The 19503-nt window shown below is 39.4% G+C and overlaps 1 pseudogene; it reads left to right on the top strand.

The window, feature by feature from the left end:
- The first annotated feature begins 15035 nt into the window (after positions 1–15035).
- Positions 15036–15629, top strand: LOC147423900 (uncharacterized; annotated as a pseudogene).
- The last annotated feature ends 3874 nt before the right edge of the window (positions 15630–19503 follow it).

A 19503-nucleotide genomic window follows, 5' to 3' on the forward strand; every position in this document is an offset into this window, starting at 1 on the left:
ATACGAAGGGCTCGAGAATTTACTTCTTGATGATGCATCTCCTTCCCAAAGGAGAACTCAAGAGCCTCTACCGAAGGAACGAGAAAGAAGTGAGTCTCCTGCCACCTCGGTGGAGATGGCTCCACGAAGACGGCAGGCTAAACGCTCTCCATCACCACCAAAGTGGAGAAGACCATCACACTTTTCTCCACACCATAATTCAAAGAGGGATGATAAAAAGAAAGAGAAGAAAAAGGCGAGAAAGAGGACACCCTCTTCTCCATCTTCTTCATCCTCTTCCTCTTATGAAAGTGATGGCGAAGATGACAAAGATCAAGACAAGAAAAAGGCAAGAAAGAGGTCACCCTCTTCTCCACCTTCTTCAAATTCTTCACCTTCTGAAGAAAGTGATGGTGCAACTTTTGAACCATAAAAAAGAAGAGGCCATAGGAAATCCTATGCCGCATGGAAGAGGTTGTCCAAGGTGAAGAAGTTCAAAGAGGGAGGGAAGAGCATCTCTTTCCTTACCTATGATGGAACCTTTGGTGCTACGGACAAAGTCTTGGCCTTTATCCAGCAATTTGATGTGGCGTTTGGAGATGAGGGCTTCATGGAGTCCTCTAAGCTACGCCATGTAGCTATGCACTTTCAAAAGTCCGCCAGGCAATGGTGGTCTAGCCTACGAGCCAACGATGAAGCTCGACGAACATGGAAAGCTTTAAGAGCTTCCATTATGAAGCAGTTTTTGGCCACCGATGCCAAAGACAAAGTACTCACCGAATGGCGAAGCTTAAAGCTCTCTCCCTATGAATCCATCCACAAATATGTAGACAAGTTTTGGGACCTACAACTCAAAGCCACTGTCTTCAAAAAGTTGGATTTTGGAGAGCAAAAGAAACAATTTTGTGCGGGCTTAACCGCCGAAGAAATGGCGGAGTATGTCAACTCCCAAAGGCTATGTACCATATCGGCGGTAATACACCATACTATGGTGGCCTCTCGAATCAATTTCCAAACGGGGGCTAAAAGAAATAATAAGCCCACGGCAAACAAGGGTTCCAACGAGCCTAAGGGGAAGGACAATGTCCAAAAGTCTCCTAAGGGCAACTCCAACAAAGCTAAAGAGAAGGGAGTTTACAAAGGTAAAAACAAACTCTCTCCTGAAGAGCTTGAGCGTTATTGCAAGGATAACCAGTGTTTCAAGTGCGGCGAACAAGGGCATGCGTACCGCGCTTGTCCCCAAAAGAACAACTGCCAAGATCCTCCTAGAGCTTCCTTGGTTGAAATCCAAGAGGAGGAGACTCACCAAACTCATCACAAAGGATCTCCTCTATGCCATGCTTGGGGAAAGGTAAGAGAACACAATGCTTTTATTCTCTTTGACCCTGGTTCTACTCACAATTTTATATCTATAGAGTTGGGCACCAAGCTAGGCATACAAGCTTACGAGATGGGAGATGTCCTACCCGCAGACAGTGCCTTCAAGGGGCAAGAGGCTTCAGTCACTCTATTAATCGAGAAATTGAGGCTTCATGTCCAAGGCTATGTGGACAAAGAGGACTTCTTTATCTCTCCTCTCAAGCATGAGGATGTAATCCTAGGGGCACCATGGTTTGACTGCATGGCTGCCAATGTTCAATTTCCTGAAAGGAGAATCTCCTTTAAGTTCAGGGAAAAAGACATGTATATAGATGCTAAGGAAATGGGTAACACTATCCCCATTGTACATACACCAGCTTTCAACAAGTCAATAAAGAGTTCTATTTCCGTGTACATGATTTTTGTTAAAGATTCTCAAAATGAACCTAATGCTTTAGCAAAAGAAAATAAAAGCAACCAAAAGGAATTAGAGTTATCCAATTTTCTCAAGGGGTTTCAAGATGTTTTTATTGACGACATCCCTTGTGAGCTACCTCCTAAACGAGGTAATGATGACCATGCAATTGAACTTCTTCCAGGAAGTTCACCGCCTAACAAACCTCCTTGTAGAGTTTCTCAAGCTCAACAAGAGGAGATTATGCGACAAGTGCATGAGTTAGTTGAGAAGGGCATGGTTAGGCCTAGCTCATCTCCATTTTTCTCACCTGTGCCATTAGTGCAAAAGAAAGACGGCACATATCGTATGTGTGTCGACTATAGAGCACTAAATAGGATCACTATCAAGAATAGGTTTCCCGTTCCACGGGTAGAAGACCTATTTGATAAGCTACAAGGATCGACCTACTTCACTAGGATTGACCTAAAAAGTGGCTATCATCAAATAAGGATAGTTGATCAAGACATTGTAAAGACCGCATTTTGCACCACATTTGGTCTTTACGAATACATTGTCATGCCTTTTGGCTTGACCAATGCACTAGCCACATTCAACCGCTTGATGGAGAAGCTGTTCTGACTTCATCGAACCTTCACTGGAGTGTTCTTTGATGATATTATCATCTACTCTAATTCATTAGACAAACACAAGAAACACCTCCAGGTAATATTTCAAGTTTTAAGAGAGAATAAACTTTATGTTAATCTAAAGAAAAGTGAATTTTATAGGTATGTGTGCATACTATAGACGCTTCATAGAAAAGTTCTCAAAAATTGCAGGACCATTACATGACCTAACAAAGAAAAGAGTTAGGTATACATGGTCTACTAAGGAGAACAATGCTTTCGAAAAGCTTAAAGAAAAGCTTATCTCTCAACCTGTGCTTACACTACCGGACCTCTCAAAACCATTTGAGGTCCAATGTGATGCTTGTGGTGATTGCCTTGGAGCTGTTTTGCTTCAAGAAGGGCACACCATAGGCTATGAGAGTCGAAGGCTCGACCCTGTTGAGCAAGCTCTAGGCATATATGAAAAACAACTCCTTGCAGTTCTACATGCCTTAGACTCATGGAAACACTATTTATTGGGGACTCCTTTCATTCTGCGAACGGATCACCAAAGTCTTAAGTACTTCATGACGCAGACCAAGCTCTCCGACAAACAAATGAGGTGGGCAAATTTCCTTTCGCAATTTCATTTTCATATTGCTCACATTGCTGGAAAGCATAATCAAGTAGCTGATGCACTCTCAAGACGACCGAGAGTGAATGCGGTTTCCATAGCAACTCACAATGATCTATCTTCAATGATAGATGAGTACGCTATTGATCCTGATTCTAGAGATGTGATTTCAGCCCTTGCAGTAGGGAAGAAACAAGAACCATTTACTTTACAACATCGTTATCTTCTCTACGGCAATAGACTATGTGTTACTAACTCACTACGTGAGAAAGTAATGTATGAATCTCATGCTCCACCTTATGCGGGGCATAGGGGGATTCAGTCTACCTTAAAGGGAATTGAAACATATTTCTATTGGCCTACCATGAAAGTGAACATACAAGAGTATGTTTCTAAATGTGTGGTATGCCAAAAGACAAAATTTGATAGAGGGAAGCAACTTGGATTGCTTCAACCCTTGCCAATCCCTAATTCACCATGGGAGAGCATATCCATGGATTTTATCTTTGCATTGCCTAAGTCTATCCATGGGAATACGGGAATATGGATGATAGTAGACAGGCTCAGTAAACAAGCTCATTTTATACCTGCCAAAAAAACTATCAAAGCCCATCAAATGGCAACCCTCTTCATTTCACAAATTTTCAAGTACCATGGCTTGCCAATGTCCATAGTGTCTGATAGAGATCCTAGAATGACCAGTAATTTCTGGAAGGGTCTCTTTGAGAATTTAGGGACAAGGCTAAAATTCTCTTCGGCCTATCATCCACAAACGGATGGCCAAAGTGAAATAGCTAACCTAACCATTCTCGATCTACTAAAAGCCTATGTAACGGAAGTAGATCAAAGATCCCAATGGGAGAAGTACTTACCCTTAGTGGAGTATGCTTACAATAACGCTGTACATACTTCCACCGGAAAAGCACCTTTCGAGGTAATTGAGGGAAGATAAAAAAGTCCCTTTCTACTTAAGGTACATGGGAAGGTCTCCGCTGCAGATGAGTATAGCCGAGACCTACAAGAATCTTTTCAAAATATTAAAGATGCTATCGCTATCTCACAGCAAAGGCAAAAGGCTACTGTTGTTGACAAGCACAGAAGAGCCCAAGCCTTTAAAGAAAATGATTGGGTCTTATGAAAGTTTCCCAAGGCTCGATTAAGGCACACGACGGGCAAGAATCCTACGGGCCACCAAAAGTACTATGCTAAACTAGCAAAAAGGTACTATGGTCCCTTCCAGATTCTTAGGCCAATCAATGAGATGGCCTATCAACTCAAGTTGCCCAATCATTGGCTCATACACAATGCTTTCCATGTGAGCCTATTAAAGCCTTACAAAGGAGAGCCACCTCAAGAACCAACTACTGAAGACCCACCGGAGATCAAGGACCAAGAGGAGGTGCTGCAGCCTGAGTCCATTCTCCGACATGAAGACAAGGTACTAAGAGGCGGTAAGACTATCCGACGATATCTTATTAAGTTTAAGAATTATCCTTTTGAAGATGCTAGATGGATGCAAGGCATGCAATTAAAGGATAACCTAAACCTTGTCAATGCTTACAATGCTTCTCAAGAGTAAGCAAATGTACAAAATGTTAAAAATGAACAAAGTTTTTGTCTTATAAGACTCTCTTTTTCTTTATTGTGCACAAAAATGAAGTAGTATGCATGCTTAGATCAAGTTTGCGGAGACGACATCTCCCAAACACCAAGTAGAGCTTGTCACTCTACTGTGGAAGATTGATAGGACTAATGTGCAGACATGCTTGCGGCAGCCTCAGGCTCTCAAGTGCCAAATGGACTAGTCATCCATTGTGGAATGATGTCGTAGGGTAACATAGGGATCCTCTACCCGCTAAGAAAAGGACTCATGAATATGCTTTATCTTCTCTACACCATAGTTGAGGACGACTATGATTTCAAGAGAGAGGTAATGTCATAATAATCAATATCTAATTCTCCTAAATGATTTTCTCATGTTAAACTGATCATTTAATATGGGGAAGTGCCAGGGGAGAAAAAGCTAGAATATTGGTTAAGCTAGCAGACCGGCTACAGTAGGGATCCAAAGGAGGGAAAATAGGGATCCAAAGGGGGGCCCATTTGCAAAAGAGCCATGTGAAACAATGGGCTAAAAAGACCCTAAGGTTTAGCCCATTAAGACTTCCAAAATGGTAAGGTTCCAAAATTCAAAGATTGTGTCCAAAGGTCAACCTCAAGGGAATTGGATGCTTTGTGTGACTACAAAAAAGTCTTTGCAATCCCTACTTGGGAGGGGACGAGCCTTGCATGTAGGGGATGAGAGAGAAAGCCACACACACACACACAAGCTCCCTTTACACAAAGGGAATGAGGGACACATGTCAGCTCCCTAGCCCAGATGCCCACAAGGTGTACCCAATTCCTATTGGATGGCTTTGGAGGTGGACCAATGAGAATTAGGCTAGAGTAAATCTAGTTTAATTAATTTAAAAACACTTAATAAAAAGAACCAATGAAAAATAATTCTCCTAGATGACTATTGGACAGTCTCCCAAGGGGTCCAATGAGCATTCAGCAGCCCGATGGCTTGCCTGATTCCTATTGGCCAAGAGGCAAAGGGGTCCAATGAGAGTTTAGTTGAATTATTAAAATACCTAAAGCTCTCACAAAAGGGGAAAGGGGGACACATGTCAGAAGGCTATCACTTATGCTGCTTAATAGTCATTGGCTAGCCCGGGGGAGGTCCAATGGGAGGATAGCAAGAGCAATTAGCAAGAGGGCTCGCCCAAGAGAGAGAGGGGGCTGATTTTTCAAGGAATTGTCACACACACACACTCTCACACAGTCTATGTGAGAAGCAAGAAAAAGACTATCTCTTCCCAAGCTTTAATGGAGAGCTCATCACCTACTCCAAGCTTGTGAGATAGAAGCCTACATCGACACACTCTTGGCATGTGGATGCAAATCCAACCAAGAGCCAAGCTTCAATGCATGCTCATCTCCTCTACCATGCTAATTACTAAGCTAAGCTATGCTAATATGAGTGATTATGTGAGGAGATTTACATCTTTCTCGTAAGATACTCCTTCTTCCTCTCAATCTACTCTCATACCCTGCTAGCTCTCACCATCTTTGAAGGTGTGTGAGGTCTTGGGTCTGAGACCGGGGATAATTGATGTTGTGTTTGTTAAGTTTTTTGCTTAGTGCATGAAGCTTTCATATTCATTGCACTAGCTAGTCTTGAAGGAACACAAAGAATTGTATTGTACAATGTCTCTCTTGATGGGAGAAACCATAATACAAAGCCTTTTGGAGGGCTGACTGGCTCCATGCAAATCCGGTCCTCAACTGTTGTCAATAGCTTAATTTCTCTCTCTTTTGAAAGTATTGTTCATGCTATCTAACTAGGTGTTATGATTTTTGTTGCTCTCTCCACCCAAGCACTCTTGTAATTCTCATTAGGAATCTATTCTAATGAAATGCCCACTATGTTCATGCTAATTTCCGCTACACACAAGTTTTTAGGCCATTAAATGTTACATTATGATCAAGTGGGTGGACTTGTGGAGAATGGCAAAGACAATGCATTTACAAGAGAGGGAATCATGGAAGCAGGCCCATGGAGGTAGGAGGGCACCCCCAATTTCTCAACAACTTGCATGATTTCTAGATCTCATTAGTTCCAAGTGGATCCATGAGAGAATGACAAAAGCAAAGGCACATGAAGAGGACATCACTGACAAAAAATGGGAGTATGCACGAGGTTCTGTACCAAAGAATGGTAGTATGTACAAGGTTGCATACCAAAGATAGAGTACTCATATGCATAATCCATATTGTATAATTTTACTTGATTTTATCTTTGAAATTGATTGTATACTTTTTTTCTATTCTATAGTGTCTTTCCTTTAACTTTATGTGGTCAAAGGGTCAACACTTTTGTACACGCCACATTGATGTCGAACCACCATGGATTTTGGCATCATGACAACTTTGAAACAAATAGTAATGAGACCAACTATTGTTGAACTAGTGAAAGGATACTAAGGGATGGGCGTCTAACCTCACTCCTATCTTATTTTGCAGACATAGCGAGAACCACGAATAAATTGTCAATCCATGGGATGAAATTGACTCGACTAGTGCATAGAGGCTACAAGAGGTTGTCAATCTCTTGGAAAACAACAAACAACTTGCATCTAACTCACGCTACACTCATATGGCAGAAATCACCAAAAGCCAATCACTCCTCGGCAAACAAATCACATCCATTATAGCATCAAACGACATCCAAATGTAATGAAACTTCTAGGAAATGTTTATAAGACCTAAGCACACATGCTTATGGTCTCAAATCTCACTTTAAGTCAAGTGCAAAAATCACGATTATTAACAGCAATGAGTTTTTGACGTAGTCGTTTTCAACCAGGAATGCACCTAAATGCTTAGTAATGATGCCCCGATACCCCCTATACTTAGTTTTTGATTTTGAAGTGTATATTACTACTTAGGTTGAAATTAGACCGTGGGTCAGCGATGCCAAAAGCTACGAATTATCATGAAATGCTTACATCAATGCGTAGAGCTCTTACCTGCGGTTGCAACGCAACAGACGCGACTGCAATGTGACAACTAGGGAGGGAGAGAAGTGAGCACTGTTTGCTCACGCTGTGTTTCTATTATCCAAAACTTATGAAAAATTTACAAAAATGGCTTTTATACCTTAGCCAAGGTTTTTGGTGGTTAAAACTAATAATTTGGGAGCTCTAACTAAAGACAGGTTGATACAATCTGGAAGCTTGTAGCCCCGGCTCATCGAGTACAAAGTTTATCCAAAAAAATAGGAGTTACAATATTCCCGATTCATCAAAATAATAAATGTTTTAACAATGAAAGCTCCGAAAAATGGTATCCAAGTTAGCTTGCTGCTAACATTCCCCCCCTCCTCGCGCGTGTCGTCCCTTTACACAACTTTATGGGCTGAAGTTATCTTTGGGTTGACAGCCGGCGAGGTGGTCTTTAAGTGCATGGAGTGCTTTCTCATATTTCAATCTTCTTTCTTTGTCAGGAACCTGCCATCCTTTTATTACCTCAAGCTTGGCTAGATCCATACAGATACCCTCTTGAGAGATAATATGACCTAAGTATTGAATCTCTTGGAGGAAAAATTCAGTCTTCTTTTTGTTAATGAAAAGTTTATTCTCCCTCATAGCTTGAAAAACTACCTAGAGATGTTGTTTATGCTCCTCCAAAGATTTGGAGTAGTTGATAATGTCTTCAAACAACACTTTAGTGAACTTGCAATAGGGTCTAAATATTTTCTCCATTAGGTGGTTGAACGTGGCTAGAGCATTTACCATAGTGTGGTGGATGACTTCGATGATAGAACCAAGCCATTTTGAGTTGACATACTTGGCCACTTCTTCAGGTAATCCCGCACAAGATTGTTGATTTTTCTTGGCAAAGTCTCTATCTTTGGAAAGACTGTAGCTTTGAGATGTAAATCCAAAAACTTGTCTACATATTTGTGGATAGACTCGTGGGAGAGTAGCTTCAAGCTTCTCCATTCAGCAAGCACTTTGTCCTTGGCATCGCTTGTTGCAAGGAATTGCTTCATTATGGAAACTCGTAGAGTTTTCCATGTCCTTGGGGCTTTGCCATTCCTATGGAGACATTGGCAGTGTAACTTGGACGACTCTATGAAGCCCTCGTCTCCAAAGGCTACATCGAGATGCTAGATAAGGTCAATACTTTGTCAGTAGCTGCAAAGGTGCCATCATAGGTGAGAAAAGAGATACTTTTTCCTCCCTCTTTGAACTTTTTAAGCTTTTGGGACCTTTTTCAAGCAGGGTAGGATTTGTGATGTCCTCTCCTCTTGTATTCTCTAGGGGAATAGCCACTGATTTTGTCAAAAGAGGTGGAAGATGAAGAATAAGGAGAAGAGGGTGACCTTTTTCTTCCTTTGTTTTCTCTCTTCCCTTTTGGAGTGATGAGGAGAAGGACTATAGGATGATCTTTTCCTCTTGGGAGGAGTTGGGGATCGTTGAGATCACCGTCTTTGTGGAGCCACATCTTCAAAGGAATTCGGAGATTCATTTCTTTCTCGTTCATTGGATTCCTCCTCTTCTCTTATTGAAGAGCATCTTCTTTTGAAAGTCTTAACAAGAGGCTTCCTAAGATCTCTCTCTTCTTGGAGAGGTAGGGAAATCCCATGAGCACAAAGTTTTTGGTGGTAATTTTGGCTTGCAAGGCAGGGTTGCCCATAGCTTGTTGCAACCTAGTAATAAGATAGTTCACAAACATTGGGGCATCATCAGTAGCACCTACATGTGCAAAATCAAGGTTGTCAATATCCATTCTACTCTCTTTATTATTGTCATCCATGCTAACTAAACTTATGTATATGGTACTTTGTGCTTTGGTACCCTCAAAAACCTTAGTTGCTACTCTTCTTTAACTTTGAAAATATCTCTCTCACACTTGTGCTTTAGAGATTGTTGATTGCAAAGAGTAGTGGAGAGGGTCTAACATTGCCCAATTGATTATGGTTCATGTTGAGCTTGCTAGTAGCTCAATAATGGTTAAGACAAATGCAAGACCCGAGAGACTCCATTATTAAGTCTATAGTTCCCAACGATGTACTCGAACTAAGTCCTTTTCAACCAACTTAGTAGATCCATGTCCCACTTACCCTCTTGTAATGAACAGGTCCAACCTTTCATGGACAACTTAAGTACCTCTCTTCTTAAGCAAGAAAAGAGAAACCAATAGCTCCGATGCCACTGTAATGGAATATGACTATGACATGGATAGTAGCGGAATTTGAATAACCATAGTGAAAATTTCATTTAAGAGGGTTCCTTAATGAGCATAAAAAGAGTACTTAATTAAAAGTAACAGAATGAACATTACACCTAATAAGCTTCGCATGAACAATACTTGTAAAATAAAGAGAGAAAGGATTAGAGAAATTGACAACAGTTGAGGACCAAATTTACTTGGATCCGGTCCCCCCTCCAAAAGTCTTTTGTTTTATAGATTCTCCCATTAGCAAGACTTGGTACAATACAAGACTTGTGTTTCTTGAGACCTCGTTGGTGCATGGAAAGCTTCACGCACCAAGATTATGCCCTTAACTATCTTACCAAAGCTTTAACTTGTCCCCGGCCTCAGTCCCAAGACCTTAAACACCTTCAAAGGTGGACAGAGCTATCAAGGAATGAGGGTAGGAAGAGGAAGAAGAAGTAACATACGAGAAATACATAGACTACTCACTTGATATTACTCTTGTTGCTTAGCATAGCATAATAGCATATTAATGGAGATGAAGGAGATGGCAAGCATGCACTTTGGATCATCGCTCTTGGTTGGATTTGTATTCCATAGCCAAGAGTTGTTGGTGTAGGCTCTTCACTTCTCAAGCTTGGGAAAGGAGATGGTGTTCTTGCACAACACACTCAGAAGCGAAATCTCTCTTGCCTTGACGCCGGGAGTTACCTTCTCTCCCTCAACCTCTCAACACATCTCCATCTCCATCTCCAACTCGTGTTGTCCCTCAAATTGTTGAGTTTTCTTTCTTTCTCTCTTACCATCTTCTCGGCAAGCAAGGAAGCCATAACTCTACTTTTCACATCGAAGCCTTCCCTCTTCTCTATCTCAATACGATGGCTCCAAAGCCAGTGACTCAAAGCTCCAAGGGTGGGGAAAAAGACTTTGTTATAGATTCTAAATATGTCAATGGGATTTTATCGTTGTGATATAGGAGTTACCTCCCATTGAAATCCCTTGATCGTTGACCTGGCTTGTGGCGTATGACCCTTACAACCACGATCATGATGGATAAAGGACTTTCTCTCTTTTGTTGCTCATATCTTTGCTAGTGGCCTCAATCTTCCGGGGTTGGGGACCTCATAATTAATATAAATAAAGCCAAAAATATATCGACACATGAATCTATGTTCCATTTCCCATTTTCTTTTCATTGAAGGCATTTACGTGTAGATCTAAAAGCCATAATCCTACAATAAAATGAAAACTAAAAAACAAATTCTTAATCTTTGAAATTTTCATGTTTCTTCTTAGAGCACATGCAATTCAATATGTTGACAACCTTGTAGCTCCCATCATATCTCTATGTGAACTCCTAGTTCCTCTCATAACGTGTTTTGACCAAAGAGTGTTGTGTGGCATTTGCAACAACATCATCCTACCTCATCAAGGCGATGTAACAAAGCCAAGCAATCTACCATCTATGTGTGCCGGGCACACAAAATATTGAGCTACCATCTATGTGTGGGTACACAAAATATTCCAAAACAAATTTTATAATTGAAGGAAACTAAAAAGAGTGTGGTTTTTAGAAACACCAAGATAGAAAATAAAATCCAATCCATATATTAAGGTATAAGCATGTTAACATGTCATTGAAAATGTTGTCCCGAACAATGCTAGTTACTTGTACTTGTGACAAATATATTGAAAACCAAAGAGCAAGTGAAGTTTGAATTTAAAATGTCCATAAAAAATATTCTTCATTCCCTCCCATTTGGGGTGTGGCTTGGTTTTTCAATTATTGAAGACGATGTGAGGTATTGGAGTCTCTCTCTCTCTCTCTTTCCTTGTGTTGGAAATTTTACTTTAAAATTAAGTTGTCAAAGTTGAGCTCTCTCCCTTGCTCCGACACAGACCGCCAGTATGGAGAGCTTGTAGACAACATTATTTCCACAAGCTCCAATGCTAGAAATGGAGGCATGTTGAAATATGATGGTAAGAAAATCTTGTGGGTAGCCCACTCACTTCAAATAAAGTCATTGGTTTAGTTGGTCACATCATTGCATGTTTGGAATAGCATCAAGTGTTGACAGCTATTCGTTTAAGTGATTTAAAGTATATTATGCACGTTTATAGTCCCCAGTAGAAAGAAGAAGGGAACCATTACAAGAAATGAATTACAACTCCCAGGATCCATCTCTTTCACTTATTAGGAAATATGAGAGAGAAAGAAAGAGTAAACAGTGGGAGCACAAACAGAGGAAAGTTGAGCAGACATCATGCCATCGACAATGAGGAGAAAAAGAAAATCTGCTCTGGGATTGTGAGAAGTTTCAAGAGTAGGACTAAAGGTTTTAGTACAAAAGAAAAGTGGGAAACATTGAATCTTGTCGGTCAACATCCACTTGCTTGAGTAATCCATGATCAAACACAATATTTATACTAGTTGGCATTCCTAGTATGTTGGCTATGTTGTTTAACATAATGAGTATGATTGTTAGCATGCCTAGTAATCCACCTAGCATACAGAGTATGCTAGTTAGCACAATATGTATGCCAATTAACACCCTTTATGCTAGTTAATATACCTAGTATGCTCAGTAGAATTCTTATTATGTTGTTCAACACAAGGTTAATGCTAGTTAGCATTCCTAGTATGTTGGGTGTGTTGTTTAGCATAATGAGTATGCTAGTTAGGATGCCTAGTAATCTTATAGAGTATGTTGGTTAACAAGATATGTATGCTAATTAACACCCTTTATTCTAGATAGCATACATAGTATGCTCACTAGCATGCTTAGTATGCTATTTAACACAAGGTTTATGCTAGTTAGCATTCCTAGTAGGCTGGATATGGTGTTTAGCATAATGAGTATGCTAGTTAGCATACCTAACATCTAAAGTATGCTAGCTAACACAATATGTATGCTAGTTAACACCCTTTATGCTAGTTAGTGTACCTAGTATACTCACTAGCATGTTGAGTATGTTGTTTAGCACAAGGTTTATGCTAGTTAGCATTCCTAGTATGTTGGGTACGTTGTTTAAATAAATGAGTATGCTAGTTAGCATGCCTAGTAATCTATCTAGCATACAAAGTATGCTAGTTAACACAATATGTATGCTAATTGACACTATTTATGGTAGTTAACATACATAGGATGCTCATCAGCATGTTGCATATGATATTTAGCACAATGTTTATGCTAGTTAGTGTTCCTAGCATGAAAACTAGCATGCTAAGTATGCTGTTTGACATAATGAGTAAGCTAGCTTCCTTTCCTAGTATGCTAACTAGCATAATGGGTATGCTTGTTAGCACTTTCTATGTTTGTTAGCATACCTAGTATGTTAATTACCATACTGGTATGCTAATTAGCACACCTATTATTGTTGTTAGCATTCAGGGTATGTTTATTAGAACCTAATACATGCTAGTTAGAATACCTTCTATTCTTTTTAGCACACATTCTATATAGTTTAGCATACCTCATATGCTAAACTACACACTAATTATGCTTGTTAGCATAGCTAGTATGCTAGTTAGCATCTTGGGTATGCTGATCAAAACATTTTTCGTGCTAGTTAGCATACATGCTATGCTGGTTAGCATACCTAAGGAGCTAGTTAGCATACCTTACATGCTAGCTAGAAAGCCATGTATGCTACATTTTTCGTGCTATTTAGCATACATGCTATGCTGGTTAGCATACCTAAGGATCTAGTTAGCATACCTTACATGCTAGCTAGCAAGCCATGTATGCTAGTTAGCACACATGCTATGCTATTCACATATGCTTGTTGGCACACTGAGTACGCTAGTTAGCATACCTATTATGCTAATGAAAACACTATATATGGTAGTCAACACACCCTAATACATGCATGTTAGGATGTTGGATGTTCTATTTAACACTCCGATTTGTTTTTATGGACATGCAGATGTTCTAGGTAACAATTTGTATAATCTTGTTTGGATTCATTTATCCTAGTAAACATACTGATCAAATCTGAATATTGCAGGTTGAGCTCTTTTATAGATTCAAAGAAAAACATCCAAATTGCAAGATTGGCATGAGAATGTTTGAGATGTTGACGCATTTCTTTTGTGGGTAGCTGAAGGATAGACACACATGTTGTTGCGAATACCATGTGAAGGTGTCCTTTTAGGACACATTGAACCACATGCACTCTCGTGCCTTTTCGCTGCATGATGTGGGTTGAAAATTTCCATGTACACATTTAAATGTGTCACACGAATGTGGGAGTCTGTTCTCTATCCAAAGCCATCAGACCCCCAGCAACTGCAGTTTTCCATAGAAGAGAATGTCTGATGGGACATTGTAAGATATGTGGAGTCAAGAGGTTAGAATTATGCTACTTGGAGACAGCAAAGCCAGGAAACAATAAAAAATGAAAAGATCTTTTAAATAAATAAATGCAGTGTTGGGAGCTTTTTCAACTCTTGAATACCAAGTTGAAGCTCTTTATCACTCATAAATATGTACCTTGATGGCAAGGACAACAATTCAAGGATTGTCTACTTTGGTTTTCCTTGATGATGTCGTTGTCTCAATTGTTGATTTTGCCAAGAATTATGCCTTGAAGGAGCAAAATGAGATTCAATCAATGCATTGGCACTCTAGTCAGGTAACCATTTTTGTACACATAACTTAATACCATAAGGAAAGGGAGATAGTAAAAACAATCCACTTCTTCAATTCATTGGCACTCTAGTTAGGTAACCATTTTTGTACACATAACATACTACCGTAAGGTAGGAGAGGTAGTCAAAACAATCCACTTCTAAATATCAGATGACAAGGTGCATGACACATTTTTTGTGAAACATTCCTTCATGCTACACCGTGATTGGTTAAAACAAGAGGGTGTCACTCCTAAGCAACATTGGGTGTGTTCTGATGGTGCGGCCTTGTAGTTCAAGGGAGCCAGGCCTTTCTATTTTGTTGCAAGATATGGTGGACTCACAGGTATTAAGATGAGCTCGTTCTTCTTTGGATGAGGACATGGCAAGGGCAAGCATGATGTTTCTAGAGCAGTTGTGAAAAGAACCTTGAACCATGAACAGCTAAACTGACATGGAGCTATTTTGCGGTGTGCAGCAGGTATGGTTGCATTTTGGCAACCCAACCTGTCATAGGGAGCACCTACATCACATCCTTCAAAATAAAGGGAGTGTGTCCATATGTTTTGGGAGATTAAATAGGGGAATGTGAATAGGCAAGTCAAGTGGAATTGTGCTACTATGGAAAAATCTCTCTCTCTCTGCATGCTTTTCCTGGTCACAATCTGCATGATCCAGCTGCCCTTGTAACAAGAAACTTGGCATGATTCTATGATGCATGCAAGCATGGAAGGTGGAATCGCTACATCAATAAAGCTTGCATGTAGGCTTGGGATTATCATATTCTGTTGCCATTACCTGACGAGGTTGTTGCGTGCAGGCTTGGGATTATCATATTCTGTTGCCATTACCTGATGAGGTTGTTGCAAATTTTGAGCCAACAGATGAAGTTACGACAGAGGAAGTTGTTGGCTATGATGACTTCACATACAAAGGTCATCATGATGTGTTGAGTAGCACTTTATGTTTTGGTGACACTTTTGTTGTAAATTGAGATGCTTAAACCAATGCCTAGGATGTGGATTTCTACCTGGTCAAGTGTGTTGGAGCAACAAAGGAGAAGGTGGAGAAGGGGTACATTGATGAATGTAGAAATGTAATTGACAACATCTCATATGTTTTGCAAGGACTAAATTGCAATAAATTGGATGATACACCGTCAAGCTAGTTCACAAGTAGCCCATTGTCCGCCTACTTTCTCATCTAGTACGATGTATCAAAATGCCTATGGAGCACATTCCAAGGAGAAGTTAGGTGTACACAATCACCCTAGAAATCCATGAAGCAATCCATAATTGCATGCCCTTCAGCTATTAAGTTGTAACCATTGTATTTTCAATATACTTCTTACTCCAAATAATGCAATTTTATCATAAAGTTGGTTTTTTTAATCTTGTGTGCACTATGTATACATGGCTTTGGTGTTCTAACAACAAATAAATTGGTATGCTAACTAGCATTACTGGGTATGCTAACTACCATAACTAAGTATGCTAACTAGAATAATTGGGTATGTTAATTGTAAAGTGTGAGCTTTCTCCTAGAGTACCAGAGTATGACTGAAAAAGGGAAAAGGTGAAATTATCCCACATGTATTGGTGCAAGGTTGTAGATCTACTTAAAGCTCATTTCATGAACAAACAAATCCATTCCATTTTACATTACACCTCTCTCTTGTTTATGGTGAGCTTGTGATGGCTTATTAACTACTCAAGATTGTGTTTATGAGTCCAAGTAAATTGATCTTGTAACCTAATTTGCTTGAGTGATAATCTAGCATACACACACTAGCACTTGTGTGCATGATGTTTTTCTTTCATCCACCCTTCCCATCAAGTGGTGTCAAAGCATTAGGTTATGCTAGCTAGGTTTGTTGTTATGCTTTTGTGTGTTAGTAATTAGCATTTTTCAATTGACATTCTCTAATCCCTATTTTCATTATCTTAATAACCCCTATCACTAATCACCACTTGGGCAAGAGCATGCTCCACTACCCTTTGGTGATTAAGTGAGGTGGAATTTACATTTAGCTTTGGTTGTGTGTGCGATTTTCCATTTAGTGTGCATCATTTCAATGCTAAATTAATTGGGTAAGATTTACATGTTTTAATTCTCCAACTACTCCTTGTACAAGTCATCATTTGGGCTCATCCAATTTATTTTCCTAAAATAGGTGTGAGTGTGTGTGTGTGTGTGTGTAGCTGTTTTAATTTTAATAAATACACACCAAGGAAAAAGACGTTCAAAAGACAACTGGCTAAAGATTTCTAGGCAAAGATTAGTACAGAAACAACTCAGTCTTTGATTCATAACTGTACAACATAATAAGAATGAAGTATTATTCCAAATGAGTTTATACAAAGGTATCAAAACTATCCCAGTTGAATCATCAAGTGTTTTCAAAGTCGAACTGCAGCAAGCTAAACCTTTTTGAGCCAAGATTGAATTGTCACCTGCATCCATATAGTCAAGACAACAAATATGTTAGAATTGGCTACGTATGGTAGGCTTCAAAGAACCTATCAATTGTTATCCATGTCAAACTTAAAAATTATTAGACTAGCTATTGTCCTACATATTAAAATCTCAAGGATTTTTAACATCATATTCTTGCCAAGTTGCACCATTTGGTTTTCAAATAACCATTTAGTGTAACAAATGTTGACTAATCCATACTATTCTATGTACTGCTTAAAATGTATGGAACAACACTTGCATGCAATGTAAAGTCTTGTAACTTCGTTTTAAAATATGCTCCGAGGTCGAGTCTTTCACATTGAACAAACCAACTACCCATAGTAAAACATAATGGCTAGAAATTCCTTTGTACCCAAATTCTCTTAATACAAAAGCAAGCTCTTAAAATACTTTAATCAGGTTATGTTAGTCCTATACAAGATCTATCAAAAGATGATCCATTTTTCCATCCTATGTCAGGAAATTATACAAAATCCAAAGTTTTAACCATCAGAGCAGAAGATACTTTTGGTTTTAGCAACTAAAAAAGAGACCAGAAGTTTTATCGGATGAGATCCTTGAAGTAAAAAATCCTACTGGGTAAGCAAGATAGTGATCAAAAGCCAAATCAACTAGGAATATCACGAGACCAGATAAAGGCCAGATAAAGGCCAAAAGTCTCTAAATTTTCCAATACTTTGCAATAGGTAAGCACACTCATCAGCATTACACCATAAAGGATTGAATTCAGAGTACTAGCTGAATTAGCCCAGAGAAGTATTTTGCAGGGTCAGAGAAGTGTTAGCTAGAGCCAAACCGACCATAAAACAGGCCATCTCAAACCATTCCTAGATATATCCATTGTGTGAGTTGGATCGAGTCTAGAGATGACTAGCCATATCCAGAAGACATCTGTTTTTGAAGTATAGATTTCAAATTTGGACCACATTTTTATCCAAGAGCCAAAAGCTAAACCTTAATCCTAGTTCTTAGCAGCATGTTGTATGTCAGATTTTTTGCAAGTCAAGGTCAGCATGACAAAGTCCAGCAATGTCAGCAAAGAAAAAAAGATCTTGCTAAAAACAACCCAGAGAAGTAATAGCCAGAGAAAAAGATGTAATAGCCAGAGCAAAAGATGTAATAGCCAGAGCAAGAGCCAGATCTAGAGCAAAAGATGTAATAGCCAGATCCAGCCATCTCCAACCATACCCAAATATAGCCAGTTTACGAGAGTAAGATCTAATCCAGAGACCAGGACATATTTAGGTAGTAAAGCACCAAAAATCATATCAGTATCCATAGATTTTATGCCAAGAATCAAACCTAGAATATGCATGTATGTATAAGTTTACATAAAATTTATGGTAGTACCCTCCAACAGCTAGTTGTAGTTGGAAAAAAAATTAGGACTAAGCTAATATCCAAGATCTGAAAAGGCCAACATAATCAGCACCAGGATGTAAGTAAGTCAAAGCAAACAAGCATATCCTCCTCAGTAGAGAGATTAAGCCAGACAACAATAGATAATCATGGTTTTTTTGCAAAGTGTATGTATCATAACTAGTTAAGAACCTGCAATTTCCAAGCTTAGATTCCCTCAATAGAACAATTCTTATGGTTTTGTAAAAACTTGTGATCCAAAAAAATTTCTCAAAAAAATCTCAATGTAACTTGCTATCGGATTATGAACCACCTCATAACCCACCAGCATACTTACTGAAGGAATATGAACCATCACATAACATTCCAGAACATCAACAAGTGATCAGCACAGTCAGAACATTTTCCCCCATATCACCATACTATAACACATTCAAGTAGTAAAAAAACCCCATTGGTAACCATAGTTCTGTCAGAATTGATGCCACTTTTTAGCACAGTAGCAAAAACTAGAGTAAGTATGCATGTAATCAGTACTAGGCAAGAAACAAAAAACGCTCTATTGATGTGCAAATATCAGTACCAAGGTTATCATACCATATTCCTTAGCTAAAGAAAAATCCAAATGTACAGTTCTTTCAATATTCTCAAGGTAAAAAAAACCAGTTATAATCACCCAATAGAGCAAGGGTTTATTTAAGCATTGAGGCTGTGAGTACAAAATTAGATAACCTATGAGCAGAAGTAATCCCTAGATTCTCTCCAAAGCGCCTAGGGAGACCAAGTCTAATTGAAGGGAAGAGCCCCTCACCTTAATATAGAGGTCAAAGAAGCATGACAGTAGTCATCGGAGCATGACAGTAGTTGTCGCAGCATGCTAGGTAAGGCCACACCCTGCAAGCCATTCACAATGCGCAATCCTCCTCGGGATCGTGAGCGGGCCTTGAAGAGGAGGAGATTTTATGAAAAAGGCAGAGCTACAAGCCACGTCGGGCCGCCAATCATCATCAGAAGGGGAATGGGATCGGTGGTGATACTGCATAGAATACATTGCAGTGGTTTAAGCTAGGAGACACCATACAGACGCCATATAGAGGAGGGTTATTTCCACAAGGGACTATTCCCATAGGGTTAGTTTTTTAGAGGTACCATGCTATCAAGCCAGTATAGTGGATAGCTTCCTTAGCCATTGTGTTCTCCATAGCAAACTATAGCAGTGATCATTATGTAAAGCATAAGGTACAACACCTCAACAACTCCCATAAGCCAACACCTCAAACCTAGTTTGAGT

This window comes from Adiantum capillus-veneris, chromosome 26, assembly GCF_014529385.1.
Source record: "Adiantum capillus-veneris isolate H3 chromosome 26, ASM1452938v2, whole genome shotgun sequence".
NCBI classification, from domain to species: domain Eukaryota; kingdom Viridiplantae; phylum Streptophyta; class Polypodiopsida; order Polypodiales; family Pteridaceae; genus Adiantum; species Adiantum capillus-veneris.